The sequence below is a fragment of the Centruroides sculpturatus genome, unplaced genomic scaffold (genome assembly GCF_000671375.1).
Source record: "Centruroides sculpturatus isolate CEXI.00-Female unplaced genomic scaffold, Cexi_2.0 scaffold1104, whole genome shotgun sequence".
Classification (NCBI taxonomy): domain Eukaryota; kingdom Metazoa; phylum Arthropoda; class Arachnida; order Scorpiones; family Buthidae; genus Centruroides; species Centruroides sculpturatus.
Genome location: NW_019385656.1, coordinates 7298 through 16616, shown reverse-complemented (window position 1 = coordinate 16616; position 9319 = coordinate 7298). Strand labels below are relative to the sequence as shown.

At 32.7% G+C, this 9319-nt stretch overlaps 1 long non-coding RNA gene across 1 annotated transcript in view; it reads left to right on the top strand.

Annotated features, from left to right (window-relative positions):
* The window catches only part of LOC111640920, a 21029-nt gene extending 13788 nt beyond the window's left edge, over positions 1-7241 (top strand). The window contains exon 3 of the long non-coding RNA XR_002759332.1: positions 6991-7241. This is a non-coding gene — a long non-coding RNA (uncharacterized LOC111640920). The remainder of the gene's footprint in view (positions 1-6990) is intronic.
* The last annotated feature ends 2078 nt before the right edge of the window (positions 7242-9319 follow it).

Below are 9319 nucleotides of genomic sequence, written 5' to 3'. Positions count from 1 at the left end.
CTCCGAAACTACTCATCCGATTTCAAAAATTCTTTCACCAATATTTAGAATGGAACTTCAGGGTGGACATAGGCTATATATTATTCCGTTAAACATGGGGGATGGACAGTTCTTTACGGTAAGCCTTACGGAAAAGGTTACCGTAAAGAACTCTGCTTCTATTTATACCATTTTAGATGCAGTTTTTTCCGTTTTTGATTGCGTTTTAATAGATTACGTCAACAGAATGTACACTAAGAAGGGATTTTTCGATATTCCCCCCGCGGGGGAGAGGGACAGGATTAAGACTTACTGTGAAAAACTTGGCTTCTATTATAACTATTTTAGATGCGGGTTTTTGCGTTTTTGATTGCGTTTTAATAGGGTACGTCAACAGAATGTACAATAAGAAAAAATTTTCCCCCACTGGGGAAGTGTTATACATTTATAATAGATACATTTTGAGCCACAACAAGGCGTGGCGGGGTCTGCTAGTTTATTATAAGAACAAACGTTTTCAATCCTCTTTAACAGCCATCTTCAGATTATGGAACGTTACTTAGTACAAAATTCAGGATTAACAAGTAACAAACTTATCTGAACTGTTAATTTTGTCAACAATTTTAGCCTTAGTTGAAAAAAGAAAATTTGAAATCATCCCTTTTTTTACTGTTTTAATGGACTTAATTCAGTCACACATTATAACAAGTCCTTAAATTAGACACTGTTCGGAACATAATTCTGCACGATTGGTAAATGCAGCATTAGATGTACAGTACAGTACCATGGAGGAAGGTTACTTTGTATATATTTCACCTCTAAAAGCTTAATTTGTTCAAAACTAACAGAGATATTTTAACTTTTAAAACAAAAAAAATGCTAAGTATGATCTATTCTTTGCATTCATGTGGAGGAAAAAACAATTTATGATCAATGTTGGGCGTAAGGCAAGAGGGGTGTTAATCACTCACCTTCTTCGACTTTTTAAGTGTCTAAATTAGTGTTACACGTAATATAAGAATATATTGATTAAAATAAGTTTTTTAAATGTTAACAAAAGTTCTGTAAAGAATTACCAGATATCTCTTACTAGGGATTGTAAATTTACCGACTTTTTCATTTACCGGTAATTCGGTAAATGAAAATTAAAATACCGGTTTACCGGTAAATTACCGGTAAATTTTTTTCCTGAAAAATAAAATTAAGGTGATAAAAATATAAGTAATTTTGATTTCCATTTCACATTTTCTATTTCAAAGGTATAGAATATAAAAAATATAAAAATTAAAGTGTTCTAAACAAACTATAATAATAACTTTTAGAAACATAAATAAAATAATACAGAAAAATAAAACAGAAATAATATATAGTACCTAATACCATTTTACTGATTACCATTTTTTAAAAAATAACTTCTCAAGAAACTTAAATTATTTAAAGTCTTATCTCCTAATTTTGATCTAATTTTTGTACAAAATAATCCGGGTTAGGTTAAGTTTCTAGACTTTTTCGGACATCATCTTTAAGTAATAAAAATCTTTCCAGCATGTTTAGTAAGCTATTCCACCGGGTTCTACAATCTAAAATTAAAGAAAGTTCTTTTCGTGAGAGTAATGGGGATTCCCCACGAAAATAAGGTTAGAATAATACATATTTTGCACAATCGTAAGGCATAATGTTAGAATCTTGTAATAAATATTTGTATTTAATTATTTTAAACAGTTGTTAGAAGTAAAAAATTTATTTAAGGTACAAATTTTAATGTTATTTTGCAATAATATTGCTTTAATGTCCTGTCATAATGTGGTGTATTCAAAATTGCTATTAATTTAAAAAGTACGTGAAATATTTACGTATTATTATTTTTAAATATTAAAAAAAAAAAATATTTACTTAATCTTTAACAAAAACGTTGATTGTAAAGATTTTAAACCTTTAAAAATCTCAAAAAACGGCAGAGCACAAATCACATATGCTAACTAGAGCTTTCTGTACAATTTACAGTGCCTCTCAAACCCAAGAAAGTTTAAATTAAAATTAAACAAAAAATATCTCACATAAAATTAATAATTAGGTATATTGTTGCTTACACTTATCTGTTTTTTTTTTCAATGTCCCTTTAGCCCTTTTAAATATCTATAAACACAATATTTTCTACATAAAAATTTCTAGTATGAATTTTTCATTTACCGAATTACCGGTAAATTTCAAAAATTTACCGGTAAGTTTACCGAATGTTTTTTTGTCAATTTATCGGTAAACCGGTATACAATCCCTATCTCTTACATTATGATTATGACATGTCTATTTGAAAACGCAGATAAAACATTATTAAACATTGATAAAATAGATTTTTGAGGTTTACTTTGGATTATACGATTAAAAACTATTATAACTATTTATACATAGATTACAAAAAATTAACTCTAAATTAGAACGAGCAATTATTTATTGTGACATCGTCACAATGCCTGGTTGAAATTTTTTAGATCTTGATGCACAACGTTCTTGATTTTAGTATCTTGCCCCTGTACGTTACACTTTTCCTGTTAACAAGAGAGTCATGTCGGTCATCCATCCAATATTAAAAAGGCCATATCAAATTTTAAAACACCCAAAACAAACTATGCTCGTTTTTTATCTTAGACAAAAAAGCTGTTTTAAGCAAAAAAAGCTTTTATTGCAATCATGTATAAAGGAGAACGATATTGGGCCCACATTAACCGACTTGGCCATTAGACGGGTCTCAAAACTCCAGGAATTTTTCGGTTGTTCGTCCGGGATACGTCCCTCACCACCTGGCCATCCCATTGTGGGCCTGGCTTATTAAAAAGGAAAAACAAATGAAGAAAAGGCCTAAGGTTAAACTTCTCCACTTTTCTTTAATTTTATCCACTTGACAACTGATGGGAAGAAAGGGAGGATAAGATGCTGTAACCATAAATTACATTTGAAAAAATATAGAATAAAAAATTTTTAAGGGTTTTTCCTACTTTGGTAAAATTTTTGTGTTTTTGTCATATATATATTTTTTCAATAACATTATTTATTTATTTACTTATATACAATTAAGAATTAAAATGTATTTTCCAAAAAAATGAAAAAAGTTTGTTTATTTATTTCGATTTAGATCATATACCTGATTATTAGTCTCAGAACTAAAGCAATAATACATTTAGAAACCTACACATACATCATTTTAATTACACAAATGTATCTACGTAAGATAAAAACAGATAAACTAAATACAGTATAGCGTCGTTTATCCGAAACGTCGGTTATCCGAAAGAATTCCAGTCGGCAAATTTAAATTTCCGCTAGTGCTGTGGCTTGAGCTATCTTGAGCTACTCCAATATTTTTTATGTTTGTGTATGTGTTTTAGCTGGCAGCACTGACACTTTTGTGTGTGGTTTTTCCGAGGACTGTATGTCATGCTGAATCGAACGTTTTTTGATACTAGATAACTTCTAAAGTATAAATTTTTTTGTTATTATTTTTTTCAATATATTTATTTTGTTTGTAAACAATAAAGAAATAATTTTTAACGATATAATAGCCACGATTATTATTTTAAAAAGTTTATATTAGCATCGACGAAAATTCAACGAGAAGCGACACGCAACGGAGAAAAATTTCAACACGATAGGTTAACGTATTTTTTCGTACATAATCGGTTATCCGAAAAATAGGTTATCCGAACCATCTGTCCCCAATTGATTCGGATAAACGACGCTCTACTGTAATTTGTCAATTTTTTAACACGCCTTTCAAAAACCACCTTTATTATATGACGGACTTTCGCCTCTCATGGATGTCTTCTTGCATAAATTAGCTCCTTAAATCGAGGTTTTACTGTACAAACAACAGCATCAATTCGAAATATTCGTTAAAAAGCTATCGAATTTTTCTACATGTAACTAGCACCTTATCTTTGCCGAGAAATATAATTTAATTTCAAACAAACGTTTTCAGCCTGATTCACAGGCCATCTTCAGGTTGAGAACCAAATTTGAATTAAAGGATTCCATTAATGGAATACAAAATTCAAAATTAAATAAGCAACGGAATATGATAAAAATAAACATTAAAAATTAAATATTAAACAACCAACGGAGAAACATAAAAATATAAAAATGTAAAAAAATGTACATAGAAGTATTAAGAAATATAATTACTAACACATCCAATACAATTACTATTTTGACTGGTTAGAGCTCTTATTAAATTTCTTAACTATAAACTTCCATGCAGAGGGAAGACTTTCTGCATCCCTCGCATTTAAACAGCCTTCCTGTATTTTACTCCTATAAATCTGCAACTTTTCAGCTGTCAACGCCAAAGATGGGGAAGATAAAGGTTCTATGATGGTTGCCTCATTCTATTTGACTACAGATCCTGGTGTTTGCGCCATTTGGGACAAAATTGTTGCATTAGACTCCTTTCTGATATTATAACTATGTTCCTTGATTCAAAGTCTCAAACTCCTGGTGGTTACTCCAATATAGTCTTTTTTAATGACCAATTGCATATTTTCATAAGGAATTCTATAAATCCCTGCTTTCTCCTCTGACATTATATCATCCTTATCATTTCTTAAGATTTTGTATAAATTAGGGGCCTTTTTATAAGCATTCTCGAACCTTTTCTGAGAGCAATCTCTTTCATAACGCTATTCATACTTTCATTATATGTAAATTTTACGATTCCAGTGGGAGCATTTTTAAAAGACTCTTTCTTGTTGTTCGCTTCATACTTCCTAACCATTCCTAGAATTGCGCTTTTTCGGTAATCTAGGGTCTTGGCCATGCTCATTATTCTATTTATTTCTGTACTTCTGTCTTGTACTGTTTCACAATACAAAAATGTCCTTCTTCTCTGAAAGCTGCAATTTTATATTTATACGGATGCTTGGATTGGGAGGGAATATAAAATCGGCTGTGGGATGGTTTAAAAACGCTAGTGGACAGATGGCCTTTTTTAAATTTAATATCGATGTCTAGAAAAATTTAGATCCAATGAACTCTTCTGCTCCAATCTTAAAGTAAGGCCATTATTGTTATCATTGATCTTATCCAAAAAATCCTTAATCCTGCTGTTATTTCTCCATAATATAAGTAGGTCATCAACGTATCTGCTAACATAAATGACATCCCTCTTAAAACCATGAAAAATTGTTCTTTCCAGTCTTCTAACCACCAATTCACATAGGATTTCTGAGAGCGGGCTTCCCACAGGGACCCCTCTTCTGTCTGTAGATCTGCCCATTAAAAATGAAACAAGATTCGCGACACACCAATCTAGCCATACCCTCTACTTCCTCGGTATAACTAAGCAACTCCGAGTTCTTGCCGTATAAGAAATTCAAGATTGCCTCCTCGTATGATTCTATCTTTACTGAAGGATACATGTTCTCATAGTCGAAAACAGTTGCAATTTCATCTTCCATTAATGTAATATTTTGCAGATCTTTGACCACTTTAATAGGATCACACGCAACTAGAGTATCCGTGTCCAGCTGGGAGGGTAAATATTCATGCAATTTCTTTTCTAATACAAACGTGGGACCCTTGCATTTCTCTACAACTGGTCTTATTTCTTTACCGGTTTTATGTACAGTACCTTAGCGAAAGCAAACAACCTAGGTGTTCCAGGTCTAGGGTTCCTGCATTTTTTTAGAAAAGGCAAAGCTCTGGAAAGTTATAGATCTCTGGTTTCCTGACCCTTCTATCAAAACTTGCAATAATCTTGCTGTTGACACTTTCACACACTGTCTTTTCGATGTAATCCATTAATGCTTTGTTATAAGTATGTCTTTTCATGATGACCAGTTGTTTACTTTTATCAGCTCTAGTCCCAAATGGCACAAACACCGGGATCTGTAGTCAAATGGCTTGAGGCAACCATCGTAGAACCTTTATCTTCCCCATCTTTGGCGTTGACAGCTGAAAAGTTGCAGATTTATAGGAGTAAAATACAGGAAGGCTGTTTAAATGCGAGGGATGCAGAAAGTCTTCCCTCTGCATGGAAGTTTATAGTTAAGAAATTTAATAAGAGCTCTAACCAGTCAAAATAGTAATTGTATTGGATGTGTTAGTAATTATATTTCTTAATACTTCTATGTACATTTTTTTACATTTTTATATTTTTGTTACTCCGTTGGTTGTTTAATATTTAATTTTTAATGTTTATTTTTATCTTATTCCGTTGCTTATTTAATTTTGAATTTTGTATTCCATTAATGGAATCCTTTAATTCAAATTTGGTTCTCAACCTGAAGATGGCCTGTGAATCAGGCTGAAAACGTTTGTTTGAAATTAAATTATATTTCTCGGCAAAGATAAGGTGTTAGTTATATGTATAGTGATTTGCTGAGTACTTTATGATATTATCGAATTACTCTTTACCATTATAAAATGGCTCTGAAAAGAGCCGTTTCCTCACTAGATTATAAAAAGCTAGCAATTCCCGTTGACCGTTTTCATTTATGGACGCTTATTTTCTTCCTCGAACCCTCCTCCTGCTTTTGCTGCGTGATCTTTTTAACCCCCTTCTTGGTTTGGATGTTCGTCTCTTTCTATTTCTGCTTTTCCTAAATACAAATCGAACTTTTTTCTTGTCTTTTCCAATATTTCTTCTTCTCGATCTCCCTCCTCTTTCAGATCCAGTGCTTTTACGAATTTTTTGGCGTCCCGTCCGTCTTTTGCTATGAATATTTCGATGTTTCCTGAGGAGAATCTTTTCTGCGTCATCAAGCATATCTTTCGGATGGAAAACCAACTTCCGGTTTAAAAGATGGACTCTCTCAATTGAGAGTTCGTCACGATCACGCCTTTTTTTAGAATCGTGAGAATTATTCATATTGCTTCTTGCTTAGTAAATCGAAAGAAGAAGAATAACAGAATTCGACGCTTTCGAACAATATTTAAAAATAAATGTGTTCTATCGCAATGGAATATTTAAAATTCAAATTAAAATGTTTGTTATATTGAACTTTTTATTAATTTTTTAAGGCTCTTTTAGTCTTGTGGAAAGAGGACCCTTTTCCTCATACCTATCGTGAATCAGTCAGGCTCAGAATGGGACGAGCAGTTGGCGAGAAACAAGACCGACCGCCCATGAAAATTTCTTGGATGGTCGTCCAGATTCGATCCAGGAACCCTAGAACAGTAGGCTGACGTCTTAGCCGCGTTTTGACTTGTATGATTTTAATTCTTGTTCAAAGTTGCCAATTCGATTTTTATAAAAGAAAATCTAAAGACATCTGAGATGTAAAAACATTGCACCAAATAAAAAAAATTATGACAATTTGAATGTGACAGTCAAATTTGTTTTTTCTTGGGAGTTTTTCTTTGGTAGAGAAAAGCTTGACGCTTTAATGGAAACCAGTTTAGTTCAGCTTCATTCTTTCCTACATTTCTCCTCCCAAGATTATCTTTACAAAAGAAAAACTCCAAAGTAAAATTTTCACCGTCTTATAAATTGTTATGACTATTTAGAAATTTTTTTCTTCTCGCCAAGCAAAAAATTGACATTTTACTAGGCACAATTTTTTTACAACTCGGATGTCTTTTTTCGGATTTCAATTGTTCTTTGGTTAATAATTGTGTTATTATATATCGCCCTAAGACCAGGGGTGGCCAACAGTTTTTGCCCCCGGGCCGAATTGGAAAGAGAACTTTTTTCACGGGCCAAACCAGAGGCTGCCCTAAGAAGATTTTGAAGTGGTGTGAGATCTCATCGTGGTGTCACCCGGTAGAGACTAAATTATACATAGAGATTACAGATACATTTTTTACATTATCATGCTTTATCAACGTTCTACGCTGTACTTAAGAGATTTGTAATGGAGGGTTAACTCTAAACGGCCAGTGAGTTGTTGACCTTTCTTTTTAGGCGTCAGAATTTTTCATCGAACTGTTCGGACTTGAGTAACTAATATTGAAAGATTTATCGAGGGCCACATAAATCCGTTACACGGGCCGTATGTTGGCCATGCCTGCTCTAAGACGGTTCGGTCGGCACTCGGCAATGAGATGGCTATCGACCGAATGTTTTTAATACGGCGCGCCGTATTGAAAGTATTCGGTCACAGTAGTTTTTTTCTATCTAGAACCGTTTACAATGTTTGATGAAGAAAAAAATACAGCTTTTTTAGATCTTTTTGCACTTTTCAATTGCTTATATTTCGGAATTCCTTTACAGATACAGTAATCCTGAAATTTTGCACACTACGTAAGAAAACAAGTATCTTTCGCACGAGATATTCAGAATTACTTTAGACGTTTGTCCTGAAAATCGGCAACTCCGATTCCTGTATATATATGTAGTCTGTCAGTGTCTTTTTCACTTGACGCGGAGTCACTGCAGTGACTCTGAATTCTTCAGAAAATAAAGATTTATAAATGTAATAGCCTACGTTTAGAAGGGATAATCGTAGTAACAAACTTTACTTGTTATAGTTATGTTCGAATTCTACAGACATACATGATAAATATGAATCTTTATCACTGTTCGACCAGTAGTACCGATATCATTTTCTCTGCTTCTTAATACTATACAAGTACGTATATGTTTGTTTGTTTCTATACGGCAACGTGACGGAAGAACTTTCTAAGAGAAACTGGCCCTATTTAGGTGTTACAAACGTGAAAAAAACCCGGGAAATTCTGTCATAAGACCTTTGGTGAGGCGCTAACCCAAGACCAGAGTTCAGTGATTTTATCCGCTGGGCGCAACTGGTGGCCAGCTGATTAATACTGTTTATAATACAGATAATTTCTACACATAATTCCTGTTTGCAATTTTTAGTAAAAAAATAATTGAATCTTCGTTGAAGAATTAGGCAAGAAGACTTAATTTTAATTAGTAAATAAATGCTATTTTGAAAATCACTTTCTTATTTTTGTATTCGAAAAAGAATAGATTAACTTCTTAATCTCTCGATAGCAAATATTTTCACAATGTCGACGTTTATTTTTAAATTAGTCGATTTCATTTAGTTAACTTTCCTTGGTTTCTTTTTATTGCTATTTTATATAGTGGAAGAAAGAATTAATTTTTTCGATACTTTTTTTTTTAACTCTCCTTCCTGTGGGCACTAAGAAGGCCCCTTTTAGCAAGTCCATTAGGATTTCTCGACTCGATTCCGGATCGGTAGGCTGTCACCTTGACCGCTCGGCCATTCGGCAGTTTTTTTCGATACTTGTTGATATGATAATCAGATGTTTGTGAACAGCAGCAACAAAGTAAACTGAACATATATTTAAACATTTTAAGGCATACACTTTATGTAGACTATATTAAGAATTGCAGATACCAATTTAAAAATTTGCTAATTTA